This window comes from Macaca mulatta, chromosome 17 (genome assembly GCF_049350105.2).
Source record: "Macaca mulatta isolate MMU2019108-1 chromosome 17, T2T-MMU8v2.0, whole genome shotgun sequence".
In the NCBI taxonomy this organism is placed as follows: domain Eukaryota; kingdom Metazoa; phylum Chordata; class Mammalia; order Primates; family Cercopithecidae; genus Macaca; species Macaca mulatta.
In genome coordinates, this window is record NC_133422.1 from 107,148,037 (window position 1) to 107,163,306 (window position 15,270).

General features: G+C 50.7%; 1 protein-coding gene across 4 annotated transcripts in view; it reads left to right on the top strand.

Annotated features, from left to right (window-relative positions):
• The window catches only part of MCF2L (MCF.2 cell line derived transforming sequence like), a 206,896-nt gene that overhangs the window by 11,025 nt on the left and 180,601 nt on the right, over positions 1–15,270 (top strand). The window contains exon 1 of one of the 4 annotated variants that reach the window (XM_077974079.1): positions 113–184. The exons of the other annotated variants lie outside the window; for them this stretch is intronic. The gene's annotated coding sequence lies outside the window, so the exon portion shown is untranslated. Of the gene's footprint in view, positions 1–112; positions 185–15,270 lie in introns of those variants that run through there. 4 annotated transcript variants of the gene reach the window in all.

Below are 15,270 nucleotides of genomic sequence, written 5' to 3' on the forward strand. Positions count from 1 at the left end.
GCCTGCAGCGTTTTGTAAGCTGACTCACTCCACTGACGGTCAGCTGTCACAGGTGTGCTGCAGGGTTTGCAGGTGAACGGGAAAGGCGTGGCCAGCATCAGCTCCCTGGGGCTTCTGGAGCTCACCCTCTGCACGGCCTGTCTCGTTGAGAACAGCAAGTGCCCGCAGGAACGTGCACACACGCGTATGTACACACACGCACACATCGTGCATTTCCATGGGGTGCGTGTGGAGCTTGCCTGGCTCTCCTCTCCCTGGCAGTGCTTTCCTATCAAAACACCAGCGCCCGCTCCAGCGTGAGTGCGTGGCCTTGCTCTTCAGTGGTGTGTAATGCGTTCTGGCTCTGGTGGGCCAGGTGAGAGCAGAGGTCTGGGAACATGCTGTTCAACCTCTTTGGAAGAACCTCTATCATCTTAGAATTGAGGGTGAGAGAGCAGGAGGATTCACGCACAATTTCCTTGTACTGCAGAGGTGAGGGGCCCCCCAGCACAGGCGAGCGCCTGTAGATCTAGGGTGGCTTGCGGGCTTCCTGTTAGAAACTCCATCTATCCCCGTTGGTCAGTGGTGTCTTTGAAGATGCCAGTGACTTTTGTCCCAGCAAACCTTTGAGCATCACACTGTTCAGGTGCTGGCAAAGCTTTGTGGATAAAAGAACAATTGGAAGACACAGGGCAAAAGGAGAGCAGCACAGAAACAGACACAATTGCTGCCTTGGGTGGAGTCATGACATTGCTGTTTCTATGTCAGAAGCCTTGGAGCATGGTTGAGTCTGTGGCTGGACCTAACACTTCCATGCTTTATGGTAGGAGATTGCACAGGATTCTGAGGAGGGACCTTGTTTCCACCTGGGGGCAGGCGGGAGGGTTGGGAAGCACTTCGGGAAGGACCAAGACACGCCCCAGCCTTGAGAAGGGATGGGGCTGCCGCATTCAGATATGAGTCTCACGGAGGGGTTTGCAGAGACAATTAGCTGGAACTGAAACGTACTTTGGGGAAGGGGAAAATGACCACAAGAAACAGACGCTTGGAAGAAAAGTGGGTTTTTGGCTATCCGCAGTGTTGCTGGCATGGGTCATAGTCACGGCTTGGTGGAGAATCCTCGGTGTTCCTGGCATGGGCCATAGTCGCGGCTTGGTGGAGAATCCTCGGTGCTCCTGGCATGGGCCATAGTCGCGGCTTGGTGGAGAATCCTCGGTGCTCCTGGCATGGGCCATAGTCGCGGCTTGGTGGAGAATCCGCGCTGTTCCTGGCATGGGTCATAGTCGCGGCTTGGTGGAGAATCCTCGGTGCTCCTGGCATGGGTCATAGTCGTGGCTTGGTGGAGAATCCTCGGTATTTGTGGCACGGGTCATAGTCGCGGCTTGGTGGAGAATCCTCGGTGCTCCTGGCATGGGCCATAGTCGCGGCTTGGTGGAGAATCCTCGGTGTTCCTGGCATGGGTCATAGTCACAGCTTGGTGGAGAATCCTCGGTGTTCCTGGCATGGGCCATAGTTGCGGCTTGGTGGAGAATCCTCTGTGTTCCTGGCATAGGTCATAGTCACGGCTTGGTGGAGAATCCTCGATGTTCCTGGCACGGGTCATAGTCGCGGCTTGGTGGAGAATCCTCAGTATTCCTGGCATGGGTCATAGTCACAGCTTGGTGGAGAATCCTCGGTGTTCCTGGCATGGGTCATAGTCACAGCTTGGTGGAGAATCCTCGATGTTCCTGGCACGGGTCATAGTCGCGGCTTGGTGGAGAATCCTTGGTATTCCTGGCATGGGTCATAGTCGCGGCTTGGTGGAGAATCCGCGGTGTTCCTGGCATGGGTCATAGTCACGGCTTGGTGGAGAATCCTCGGTGTTTGTGGTATGGGCCATAGTCGCGGCTTGGTGGAGAATGGCTGAATCCTGGTGGCTGTGGCCTTTGCAGAGGCTATAGTTGTGCATTCACGAATCTGACGGGGGAGGATGTGTTTCTTCACATCTTCAGGCTCCTTCTGTGGTTGGGCGCTAGCCATTGTATGCTGATGGGCTGGTTTCTCTTGGACCACAGAAGATGTTCTTTAATAATTTGGTAGACTCTGGACTTGAAACTTTCTGGTTCTTCGTGCGGTTCTCAAAGCTCATGATTTTCCTGGGAGATTCGTTGCTTTTTCCTTGCGTGCCATTTAGTGTTGCAGAAAACAGCTCTGAGAAAAGGCAATCTCAGCAGCACGCCGGGTTAAAGAACAGTGCCTGTCGGGAGGATGGGCACCCGCCGCGCTCTCCACGCATCTTCTCTTTGTAGTTCTGTGAGTCTCGAGTGAGATGGCCTCTGAAGATGAACATGTTGTTTGTGGAAATGGCACTTGCAGTGTGGCTGTCAATGATTAACTTCTCGTTTTCAACCTTTCCTGATTCCTTAGCATCTTGTCTACTTGGACTTTGTGTATTACTCAGGAAGCTGGCAGGAATTCCTCATTTTTTAAAGGACATATGTTCAGTGCATATGAACCTCCAGACATTTGGGAATGAGTTGTGTTACTGGTTAATGTTGGAAGCATGGCTGGTATCTGCTCGTGTCCAATGCCAAGGGTGTGGGCAGCTTCCCAAGGCCAGGTGAGATGCCGGCATGGGGGCACAGGTGCTCTGACTCACCAGGGCTCCCGTGTTAGGAGGATGGAGTGGACCACCAGATGCCGGCATGGGGGCACAGGTGCTCTGACTCACCAGGGCTCCCGTGTTAGGGGGATGGAGTGGACCACCAGATGCTGGCATGGGGGCACAGGTGCTCTGACTCACCAGGGCTCCCGTGTTAGGGGATGGAGTGGACCACCAGATGCCGGCATGGGGGCACAGGTGCTCTGACTCACCAGGGCTCCCGTGTTAGGGGGATGGAGTGGACCACCACCCCGCTTGCACAGGGGTCTCCTGGTCTCCCGAGCGCCCTCTGATTCAAGGGTGCCTAAATGGACTGTTCTGAAAGCAATTGGCTGGAGTATTTTTCATCTTTTAATTAAAACGAATGTGACATATTACCTGAAGCCAGGAATAACTGTTCTGAGCTGCTGGAGAGACTCCTCAGGTGAATGGAAGGTGTCTGAAGACAGCAGGCAGCTTCTCTCTCATGAGCCCCTTCTCAGAGCCCCGGAGCACACGTGATTCTGTGAGTGTATCAGAAAGTTAGAGGTTTTCTGCCTAACTGCGTGCTCGACAATATGTGCTCTATGATTAAAGTTGGATTTCTCCTCTGAAGAAAGTGTGTTTGACGTTACAGAATCAAAGGCGAGCATCACTAGTCACCAGCATGTCAGACACAAACACCAGGCTTGTGGGTTTTGTTTTTTTGTTTGTTTGTTCGTTTTAGACAGAGTCTCGCCCTGTCGCACAGGGTGGAGTGCAGTGGTGTAATCTTGCAACGTCCACCTCCTGGGTTCAAGCAATTCTCCTGCCTCAGTCTCCTGAGTAGCTGGGACTACAGGTGCACGCCACCGCACCTGGCTAATTTTTGTATTTTTAGTAGAGACAGGGTTTCACCATGTTGGCCAGGATGGTCTCGATTTCCTAACCTCGTGATCCGCCTGCCTCAGGCTCCTGAAGTGCTGGGGTTACAGGTGTTAACCACCACGCCCGGCCCATGCTTATGTTTATTCACGCTGCTCTCAGCTTTGCCAAGGGGATGATCTGGAGAGGGGGATTCACTTGGTTTGAACTGTTCCCGCTGCAAAGAAATTCTCTCCCTCCCACTTGCCTTGTCCACGTCTGGGTTAAGATTCTGCCCATCTGTCCGGGACTGGGTTAAGATTCTGCCCATCTGTCCGGGACTGGTAAAAACACTGCCTGTTCCCGAGGAAGCCCCGTAACCAACCTCTCCCCAGATGTCTAATCCCTCGCTTTCGATTCCAGCAGAGGGCTCAGCATCTCGTCCACAGCCAGCCAGTGTCCTGCCAGTCTCGGGAGGCACTTGGCAGCATGAGTACGTCCTTCACCCCTGTGTCTACAGACCCGGCCTCCCCGCCCAGCATGGATTGAAGCCGGGCTAAGGCGTTGATCCCAATGGGCTGTCTTCAGGGGTTTGGGACAGGCCTGACCCTTCACCCCAGCGTTCTGTGCAAACGTCTTCATCAGGAGTGCACTTGGGAGGTCCTGCACTAGCACAGAGGTGGGCAGCCAATGGATCTGTGAACTCGAATGCAGATAGTGCTCAGTGGCATTTGGAGGAGAGTCTAGTAACCAAGAGGATGAATCCCTTTGAAGGATCTGATGGAAACAAGAAATGAAGAGGGTGTTTTGTCTTGTTTTGTTTTGTTTGTTTGTTTTATGAGACAGAGTCTTGCTCTGTTGCCCAGGCTGGATGGAGTGCAGTGGTGCGATCTCAGCTCACTGTGGCCTCTGCCTCCTGGGTTCCAGCGATTCTCATGCCTCAGCCTCCCAAGTAGCGGGGATTACAGGCATGCACTACCACACCCTGGCTAATTTTTTGTATTTTTAGTAGAGACGGGGTTTCACCATGTTGGCCAGGCTGGTTTCAAACTCCTGACCTCAAGTGATCCTCCTGCCTCTGCCTCCCAAAGTGCTGGGATTACAGGCATGAGCCACGGTGCCTGGCCAAGAAATGAAGAGATTTTACTACCTGAACCTTACAACTGTACCTGAAAAATCACCAAGAAGACTGACCAGCAAATGAAAACCTGGAAAAAAAAAATTGCAACAAAGGATAGGTGTTTATCTACGTATCCATCTTACAGAGCAGAGTGAAAAAGAGGCACGCGTTCATAGAAAGTGAATATAAAGCTTGCACAGAAATAGTCTGACCTGTTCAGTTTAAAGAAATGTAATACTGACCACAAGATCTCTTTCTCTTTCCATTTTTATGGCCAAAAATTCCAAGCCTGCGGGTAGGAATTCCAGTTCTTATCGATATAATCGATATACTGGAAAACAATTGATGTGAGTAAAAGTCTTCAAATATTTTTAGTTTTCAGTCAGCAATGTCCACTTCTAAGAGTTTAAACGAAGAGAATGATAAAAATATTGTCACAAACATTCATGAACAACGATGATCATCACAGCTGTTATTTATAATTATGAACACTTGCAGGAAAGCAAAATTATAGCAGTAGGGGTTTGGAAATGATTTAGTTGTTGAGATCGTAATTCTCCCTGGTACATGTTACCCTAGAATAAGTGAAATTGCCAGCTTTAAAAACGATACAGTCTTCAATTTTGTAAACACCAAATATGTGCAGTTTTGTAAAAGACTTAAGATATGCACCTAAATATGAATGTTTTTCATCATCCATGTGCCATTTGTTCTTTTTGTTTTTCTGCACGGGGAAACCTTCTTATCTCTGTCAGAATAAATGTTTCTTACAGCAGGAAATTAGACTGAAAACCAGTAGGCATGAGGGGGGCTCGGGCTTCCTGCTCCCCCACCGCACCCCTGTTCTTGCTGCTGGTGCCGGTGGAGAGCTCTTCCCGCCCTCACCTTCCTGGGGGCTGTCTCGCAGGGACTGTGCCCCTGGTGACCTGAGGGGTGTTAATTACCTAACACTTTTCAAAGGGAAAGTATTTCGTGGGAGAATTCGTCTGGAATTCTGCTGGAGGCATCTTGGAGAAACAGCTGCGTGTAAATAAAGCCACAGTCACAATGCAGGCCAGGGCGCCCAGCACTATCCCAGAATCTGGGGGGTGGGGGCGGGATGGGGGTGCGGCTGCCTCTCTCGCCCCTGCCCTGGGACCTGGCCGCTCTTCGGTGTCAGCTGGTGCGGTGCGTGGTGATGGGGCTGGCAGGTCTTTGGGAGCTTGTCCTGGCGGTGAGTGGTTAATGCCAAGGCCCCCTCAGGAGCCTAAGCCCATTATTTTCCAAACCAGGTCAGTGACTCCAGAAGACCCAGAAGCCGGGTCTGGTCCGAGGGGATGGCCAGAGGGAGCCCGTTTGCAATGTCCCACGGCCAGGATGGGTCTGGCTGGCCGGTCCCCGTGTCTAAACATGTAGCCTTGGGTCCCAGGGTCTGTCTGCGGCTCCGCCCAGCACCATCCATGCAGGGTGTAGACCCAGACACCCTCCTGCCTCGTGTCCGCTCCGCGCAGCTGCTCGTCCTGGGCGCCTACCAGGTTCTTCTCTCCCAGCGTGGCCACCCTGTTGGCCGTGGGTCCTGCCTGCTGCAGGCTCCTCTGGGAATGGCCCAGCCACCATGCTCCTCTGAAACCCTCCCTCACTTCCACAGACCTGGGCCCCGGGCCTCACCCAAGCCCCTGCTGGGGTCACCCAGGCTGCTGGCGTCCTCTCGGGTGTCTCAGCCATGGACCCGGCGCCGCCTCCTGTCTTCGTCTCCTTCCCAGAGGCCGAGTGCGTGGCGGGCCTGCGCCAGCCCTTCCTCACAGAATACCTAGAACCTCACACAGATGCACCGAGCAACGATTTCTTCCATCTTCCTCTCTTCCAACTTCCTTCCTTCTAGGAACAAACGTGATCTTTGATCACTGGGTTTTCCCTAAATATTACTGAGCTGTGCCGTCAGAATTCAGACTTCAGGTACCTCAAGGAAACGAGGTTCTGTTTAGCAGCAGAGAAGAGAAAGGCTACATGCAGGCTAAGTGGCTAATCCGCCAAGAATAGGAATGAGATGGATGTACTTTGAATCCTTTTTAAAAAGAAAAAGCAATGTCTTCATTGAGTAAGTTCTACCCCACCCTCGCCAAGAGTCACGTGGCTGGCGAGGCGGCCATGCATGTGGCCCGAGTCCCTTGTTCTGTGGTTTCCCATCCGCAGGCCCAGCAGTGTCGGTTAACGTGTGTCTCTGTCCCGTGTTTAGTTTATTCAGAACCTGAAGCAGCTCCGGGACGGCACCGTTCTCTTCAGGCGATTTCAGAGTGGTACTCTCCATCTTGGGAGTGGGTGATCTCTGGGTGTGAGTGTCCGGGGACGTCGGCAGCCAGGGGTCATTGTTGCTTAGATCTATTCATTTATTCTTTTTTTTTTTTTTTTTTTTTTGAGGTAGAGCCTCGCTCTGTCACCCAGGCTGGAGTGCAGTGGTGCAATCTCAGCCCACTTCAACCACTGTCTCCTGGGTTCAAGCAGTTCTCCTGCCTCAGCCTCCCGAGTAGCTGGGATTACAGGCACACACCACCACATCTGGCTAATTTTTGTATTTTTAGTAGAGACGAGGTTTCACCATGTTGGCCAAGCTGGTCTCGAACTCCTGACCTCTGGTGATTCACCCGCCTCAGCTTCCCAAAGTGCTGAGATTACAGGTGTGTGAGCCGCTGCGCCTGGCCAATTTATTCTTAAGAATTGCAAATGTTCTCATTCTGTCATTTCTTTTTTTTTATTTGCTGGAAGTCAGCTAATAAATATCCCCATGTATATTTTATATCCTTCTTTTCTTATATAAATGGCTTGTGTCTGTGTCTCTGTGTGGCTGTGTGTGTCATGTGTCTGTGTGTGTGTCTGTGGTGTATCTCTGTGTGTGTCTGTATGTATGGGGTGTGTCTGTGTGTGATTGTGTGTATCTCTGTGTCTGAGAGGCTGATGTCCATGTCTGATGGTCACTCCAGCCTGAGAATGGTGAGCTGCTCTCAGTGCAGACTTTTGTCACTTGCGTCTCATGCGTGAGTTTGAGCTGCTTCTCATTTATGTTTTTATCTTTGCCCATATTTTAGCTGGGTTGCTAATCTTTTAATGTTTTCTCTGCGCTTTTTATAAATTAGGGAGTTTAGCTGTAGTGATTTGATTTGAAAGTATTTTTTCTCAAATCGTCATTGTCTTGACTTTCCTTTTTTTTTTTCTTTTGCCACTTCAAATATGTAGTTGAATCTCAGTATTTAGGGGCTTCTGGTTTTTGAGTCGTGGTTTAAAAGGTCTTCTTATACTGAGGTTATAAAGGAATTCACCTATTTTTTTCCTAGTATTTTATTTCCCTTTAAACCTTTGACCCACTTGGATTGGTTTTGTTGTATGGTGTCAAGTATGGATCGAAGTTTGCTTTTCTGACCTGGAGATCCTAACACTGTTTACTAAAATCTCCATGTTGGGCCGGGCGCGGTGGCTCAAGCCTGCAATCCCAGCACTTTGGGAGGCCGAGACGGGCGGATCACGAGGTCAGGAGATCGAGACCATCCTGGCTAACACAGTGAAACCCCGTCTCTACTAAAAATACAAAAACTTAGCCGGGCGAGGTGGCAGGCGCCTGTAGTCCCAGCTACTCGGGAGGCTGAGGCAGGAGAATGGCGTGAACCCGGGAGGCGGAGCTTGCAGTGAGCTGAGATCCGGCCACTGCACTCCAGCCTGGGTGACACAGCGAAACTCCGTCTCAAAAAAAAAAAAAAAAAAAAAAAAAAATCTCCATGTTGACTGGGCACGGTGGCTCATGCCTGTAATCCCACCACTTTGGGAGGCCGAGGCAGGTGGATTACAAGGTCAGATCGAGACCATCCTGGCTAACACAGTGAAATCCTGTCTGTACTAAAAATACCAAAAATTAGCCAGGCATGGTGGCAGGCACCTATAGTTCCAGCTACTCAGGAGGCTGAGGCAGGAGAATCGCTTGAACTCAGGAAGCAGAGGTTGCAGTGAGCTGAGATGGCACCACTGCACTCCAGCTTGATTACAGAATAAGACTCTGTCTCAAAAAAAAATAAATAAATAAAAATTAAAAAATCCATGCTCACTACACCCATCAGCAGTGCCACTGTTAAAATGATTGAATTTTCATCCATGTTTGAGTCTGTTTCTGGACTCCCTGTTCTGTCTCCGTTCTGCTTGCCTTCCATTTTCCGGCTCCCGCTTCTTTAATTACTGGGGCTGGTGGTCTCGTTTCATTGCTGTCCTTGGTAAGGGCTTCCCTGGACACTCTTGCTAGTGTGAACCTTTTCCTATGAACCAAAGTTCATGTTATCTAATTATATGATCAAATCTGCAGATTACCATGGTTTTCCTTCTTGTCAATTTTTGAGCTTCCCATCTCATCACCTGAGTGGATTGTCCAGTGTCTCCTAGACGTGATTAAATAGTAATGGTGATGTTCAGGTTTGGTGACCCTGCCTTCTGTAATATCCCTACACAATATTATAATGGCCTTCAGGCTGAGATGAGTACTTTTTAAAAATTTTTTTAAAATTAAAAACAGACCGGGCCCGGTGGCTCACATCTCTAATCCCAGCATTTTGGGAGGCTGAGGCAGGTGGATCACGAGGTCGGGAGATTGAGACCATCCTGGCTAACATGGTGAAACCCTGTCTCTACTAAAAAAAAAAAAAATACAAAAAATTAGCCGGGCGAGGTGGCGGGCGCCTGTATTCCCAGCTACTCAGGAGGCTGAGGCAGGAGAATGGTGTGAACCCGGGAGGCGGAGGTTGCAGTGAGCTGAGATCGCACCACTGTACTCCAGCCTGGGGGACAGGGTGAGACTCCGTCTCAAAAAAGAAAAAAAAAATTAAGAACAATTTTCCTCATATTTATTGACTTATAATGAATGGACAACTATTGTCTGTATTTAAGGTGTACCACGTGGTGTTTGGATGTATGTTTGCAAAGAAGTAAAGGCCACAGTCAAGGTAATTAGCATGTCCATCACCTCACATGGATACCGTTTGTGTGTGTGGTGAGAACACTTAAGATCTACCCTTAGCCAGTTTCAGATACACAATACGTTATTGTTAACTACAGTCACCAGGCTGATCATTACACCCCAGAGCTCATTCATGAGATGGGCACTTCAGTGTGTGTAAGATCACATTCGACTACCCACCAATGTCCATCTTGAGTGTTTTAAAAATCAAGAATAAATGTTTAATTTAACAAATGTTTATTCAATATCTGTGGAGATAATCTTCACATTTGTATTTAGGCATGACATTATGAGGCATTACGTTAGCGAATATTCCCGTATTTAATCCCCTGTAACATTCTTGCTGTGTTCCTGGCATAAAGCCTGCCAGTCATGAAGTCACCCTTGGGATATGATGCTGGATTCTATTGGATGTTCGTCCTTTCCTTCCTGCCTTCCTGCTTTCCTGCCTTCCTGCCTTCCTTCCTGCCTTCCTCCCTGCCTTCCTGCCTCCCTCCCTCCCTCCCTCCCCTCCCCTCCCCTTCCTTCTTTCTAGTTTGATATTTGTATATAATATGTCCTGTGTCAACTAAGAGTCAAGCTCTGTAAAATATTTAAAGAGGTTTATTCTGAGCCGAATATGAGTAACCAAAGCCGGTAACACAGCCCCAGGTCCTGAGAACATGTGCCCAGGGTACTTGGGTCACAGCTTGATTTTATACATCTTAGGGGAACAGAAGTTACAGGCAGACTTCAGTCAGTAAATGTCAGGTATACATTGGTTCTGTCCAGAAAGGTAGGACAGTTCGAGTCGGGCTTCCAGGTCATAGGTGGATTCAAAGATTTCCTGGTTGGCAATTGGTTGAAAGACTTAAGTTACTACCTAAAGAGCTGGAATCAGTAGAGAGGAGTGACTGGGTTAAGATAAGGTTCTTACATAGAAAGATACCAAGGTTCTTACTATGCAGAGGAAGCCCCCAGGTAGCAGGAAAAGATGGTAAATGTCTCCAGTCAGAGCTAAAAGCCAAGCCGGTCTCTCAGTTCATCTCTCCTGGATCAGGAAAGGACCTGGAGAGGGAAAGGGGTTCTCTGCGGAATGTAGATTTCCCCACCAGAGAGAGCTTTGCTGGACCATTTCAAAACATGTCGAAGAAATGCGTTTTGGGGTCAAATACTTTACTTTCTTTCAGGGTCTGCTGTCTGTCATGTGATGCTGTACTAGCGGCTGTTGGAATTTGGTGTCTTATTGCTATAAAGAGTTTGGGTCAGTCTTAAGGTCTGTCTCTGTGTTAATGTTGATGCTGGTCAGCTGTACCCGAATTCCAAAGGAGGAGGGAATACCGAGGCCTGTGTGACCCCCTCCCTCTGGTCAGGGCCTGAACTGGTCTTTCAGGTTTCTGTGGGTTCCCCTTGGCCAAGAGCAGGGTCCATTCGGTCTGTTGTGGGGCTTAGGATTTTATTTCTGGTTCACACCTGGAAATCTTTCCATGTCCTTTACTTGGATTGACCATATTTTTTGTATTTCAGATGTGACATAGTTCAATTACCTACTTGACAATCCTTTTTTCTAATAGACCTTAATTTTCAGAGAACAGTTTTAAGTTAACAGGAAAGTTACGATAATGACACTGGGCGTCCTGCACACCCCACACATTTCCTAATTATTAACACCTCACATGTTTACGATACACTTGTTACAGTTGATGAAGCGGTATGGATACGTCATCATTTAATAAAGCGTGTGTTCAGGTTTCTGTAGTTTTTACCAGAGTCCCCTTTCTGTACAGGCTTCTGTAGTTTTCACCGGAGTCCTCTTTCTGTTCAGGTTTCCGTAGTTTTCACCGGGGTCCTCTTTCTGTTCAGGTTTCCGTAGTTTTCACCAGAGTCCTCTTTGTTAGGTCCTTTTGGCTGAGACTGTTTCTTAAGACTTTCCTCAGTGAGCTGGAAGCTTTGAGGAGTGCTGGTCAGGTGTCTGCAGGATGCCTCTCTCTGTTGGAATTTGGTGTTGCTCTCCCATTAGACTGGGGTTATGAGTTTTTGGGAGAAACGCCACAGAGGTAGAGTCCCTTCTCCCCACACTGCGTCAGGATGCCCACTGTCCCCATGGTGCTGCCCGGATGGCCTGGTGAGGCCGCGCTCCTCGAGGCTCCGCACCCGGAGATGCTCTTCCCTTCCCGTGGGAAAGACATCGCCATGCACAGCCCACGCCTGAGGAGTGGGGGACTAGATACCATTTTACTTAAGACTCTGTACACGGATACTTATAGGTGAGATTAATCTGTAATATTCCTGCTATTTGGTCTCTGTTTAGAATCAATGTTCCATTCTCTTTATAAAAAGAATTTGGAAGTTGTTCACTTCTTATGCCCAGGGTGTAAAATGCCGTTGGAGTTATCCATTCCGTCAAGGTTTGGTGGAATCCCCCTTCCTAGCCCCCTGGGTCTGATGCCTTTGGAGGGAGCCACTCGTCAACAGCTTTCTTTCCTCCATGAAAGTGGAGCTGTTAGGTGCGATGTATGTGCCCTGCGAGTCACCGTTTACCCGGGGTTTCACACTTCAGTACACAGGTATGTGAAGCAATTGTGTGTCACTGTGAAGCTTCTCTGATTCTGAGGTGACTTTTCCCTTTCATTTCCTGTTTTAAGTATTTGTCCTTTCTCTCTTTTTTCCTTGATTAGGTTAGCGAATAGTTTATCTATTTATCATTTTTGTTCCCAGAAACCGTTTTCAAAATGTAGTTCTACGGATTTTCCAATTTTTGATTCATTGATTTGTGCTTTTGCCTCTACTTCTTGTCCTTTCTTTCTTCAGAAAACCTTCTGAGCTCCTGCTTGACTCACTGGTGTTTCATCAGTCTTTGGGGAGGTGGTAGGATGAGGCGCCGCATCTCAGTGCTATCCCATGCCTCACTCGTGAAGTCCTCTACCTTCTCACCCAGCGTCGCACCCTGACCCCTCCGCTCCCGTGCCCGCTGACTTCCTTGCACCAGCACCCTGGTGAGCTCCACACCTGCACTGGGGTCTGTAGGTGGCTGTCACGTGTGCTGAGCATAGCTCAGTACAGCTGCATGAAGCATTCCACCGGGCAGACGGCGTTGATCCTCCAGGCCCTGAGCCACAGTGGTCCTCAGGGCCACTCCCCAAACAACCAGCTCATGCCTTTCTTCTCCCCTCACCCCCAAGGCCTCTTCCCCCTCCTCACGTGTAATGGGTGGCCTGGATTCCTGCTTGATGGAGCTGAACCGGTTGGAAGAGCGTCCCTGCCTGTCCCCTGCCTTTCCCTGAACCTCTGCTCTGCACCACACCCCTGCCTCCCTGCTGGGCCTCTGAGGGTCCTGCATGCTCTCCCCACACTGGTCCATGTCCCCATCCCTCTTCCCACTCCAGGGCAGTCATCCTCCCTCATCGTTAGGTTTGCGTTCTCCCCGGATTCCCGTCAACTCAAAGGTGCTGTCATTTCTCCTGTTCTAAACCTGCCTGATCTCCCCATCTGTACTCGGCCCCTCGGCGATCTCACAGTCCCCTGGCTTGTGACCCACCTGAGTGTGATGACTCCTGGTCCACAGCTCCAGTCCAGACCCCTCCCCTGGGCACCGTGCTGCCCTGCCTCTGCAGAGCCTCCACCCAGCGTCCCACAGGTCTCCCAGAGCCGTGTCACCCACTGCAGTTCCAGCCACCTTAGTTCACTGCACCTGTCCGTCCAGTTCCTTCGGCCAGAAACCCCATCGTCCTCATCTGTGTTTTCACTCATGCCTGTATCGGACTTCCCGGGAAATCCTTTTGGCTGTGCCTCCAGAACAGATCCAGAATCCAGCCAGGCTACCGCCCCGTCTCCCACCTTGAGGTCGTACTGCCTCTGCGCCCGTCCCTCCCCACCGCGGTCTTGTAAAACAGCAAGCGGTGACCTTTCTCGAAGGTGGGAGCGGGCGCTTCTCTAATGAAATCCTCCGTTCAGTAGGGTTAGCACAGCGCCCTCCAGGTGGCCCACCTGGCCCTTCATGCCTTCCTTCCTCCCTCTGGGTGGGACCCTCTCCTGAGAGACCTCCAAAGTCAGCCGCGGTTCCCCCTGACGTTCTTCCATGCCCTCCTTGGCATCTTCCTGTTTGGCTCTGACCTGGAGGTACTGCCACTGGATTGGTAGTTTGTGTGTTTGTAGGTTTCATTTCATAATGTGATTTTTCCCTTCTCTTGTTTGCTGCGGGGGTTTTCCTTACTAAGAGTGGAGACTCACCAGAAAGCTGGCTTCCAGGCCCTCTGGACTCTGACCTCACCTCACCGGCCCACCCCACTACTCCTGGCCGGCTCGCGTCCCCAGGTGAGCTCAGTCCATTCCGGACACCTTCAGGGCTGAGCCCACCGTCCCGCACCACTTCCTGGGCTGTTTGGAAGTCCCCTGGGACTTTGTATCTTTTTGCATAACTTGCTACTTTTTCTAACCGGTGCGTAATTATTTGAGTATTTGTCTTCACGTAGTTGAGTGTTTACTTCTTGAAGGCAGGACCTGTCTCTGAGTCATTGTGCTGACTTCATAATTCCTACCAATTGAAAATTAAGGGAACGCACTGTGTCCGGGAAGCCGTCTGCGGGGGAGGAATTGAAGCTCCGAGCCCATATTAGGGACAAGAAGGGTCCCTGGAGACAGCACTGACAGTCCCATCGAGGGGAGAGTCGTTACTATCCTAAGGCTGGGGAATGGGATCACAGGAACGTCACGAGAACGTCACTTTGGGCAGCCAACTTGGTGGGAGTTCCGTGTTGGGGAACTCCAGCAGAGGGGGAGGGAAAGGAGGAGTAACTGACACAGTTCACCTCCGCCTGGGGTTTTCCACACCTCGGCAAGTTGAGTGTGGAGGCCCTTGTCCTTGGTGGGTGGCATGTGGAGAGAATGTCCACTGGGGAGAGAGTAGGGAGAGGACCACACCCCGGAAGGCCAGTTTGAAAAACCCAGGCCTGGGGGATGCAGCCTGGGGGATGCAGGGGCGTGGGGTGTCTCCGAAGTCAGCTGCCTTGGAAGATTCCAGTGATGAACAGAGGCAGAGCTGGTGTCTGTCACTCAGCTGGTGGCATTTCCTGCTTTTGTCTCTTGGGAGGTGCTGTGGATATAAACATTATATGCAGAGCAGCAGTGCTTTCTGGTTCAGGATGCAGCATTTTAATTCACTTAGCAAAAGACCAGAGAGTCATTTTGGTAAGAAACCTGACTGGGCCGGGCGCGGTGGCTCAAGCCTGTAATCCCAGCACTTTGGGAGGCCGAGACGGGCGGATCACGAGGTCAGGAGATCGAGACCATCCTAGCTAACATGGTGAAACCCCTTTCTCTACTAAAAATACAAAAAACTAGCCGGGCGAGGTGGCGGGCGCCTGTAGTCCCAGCTACTCAGGAGGCTGAGGCAGGAGAATGGCGCAAACCCGGGAGGCGGAGCTTGCAGTGAGCTGAGATCCGGCCACTGCACTCCAGCCTGGGCTACAGAGCAAGACTCCGTCTCAAAAAAAAAAAAAAAAAAAGAAACCTGACTGAAGCATCAGCTCAGACTTTCACGAGCGGGGACCCCATTTTCCCAGTGCAGGAGCTGAGGCCCCTCTGGATTACACGGATTCTTGGGGTGCCCCATCCCCTGTGTCCCCACCTGTGGGCTCTGCCCCTGTGCTCCCCCGACATGCCCCCCCTCCACTGCACATGGCCCTGGACTTGCCGACAGAGGCGCTGTTGAAAGGCCGTCAGACCTCCACGCTTGCGCCTGTGGTCTGTGGGCCCCGTGCC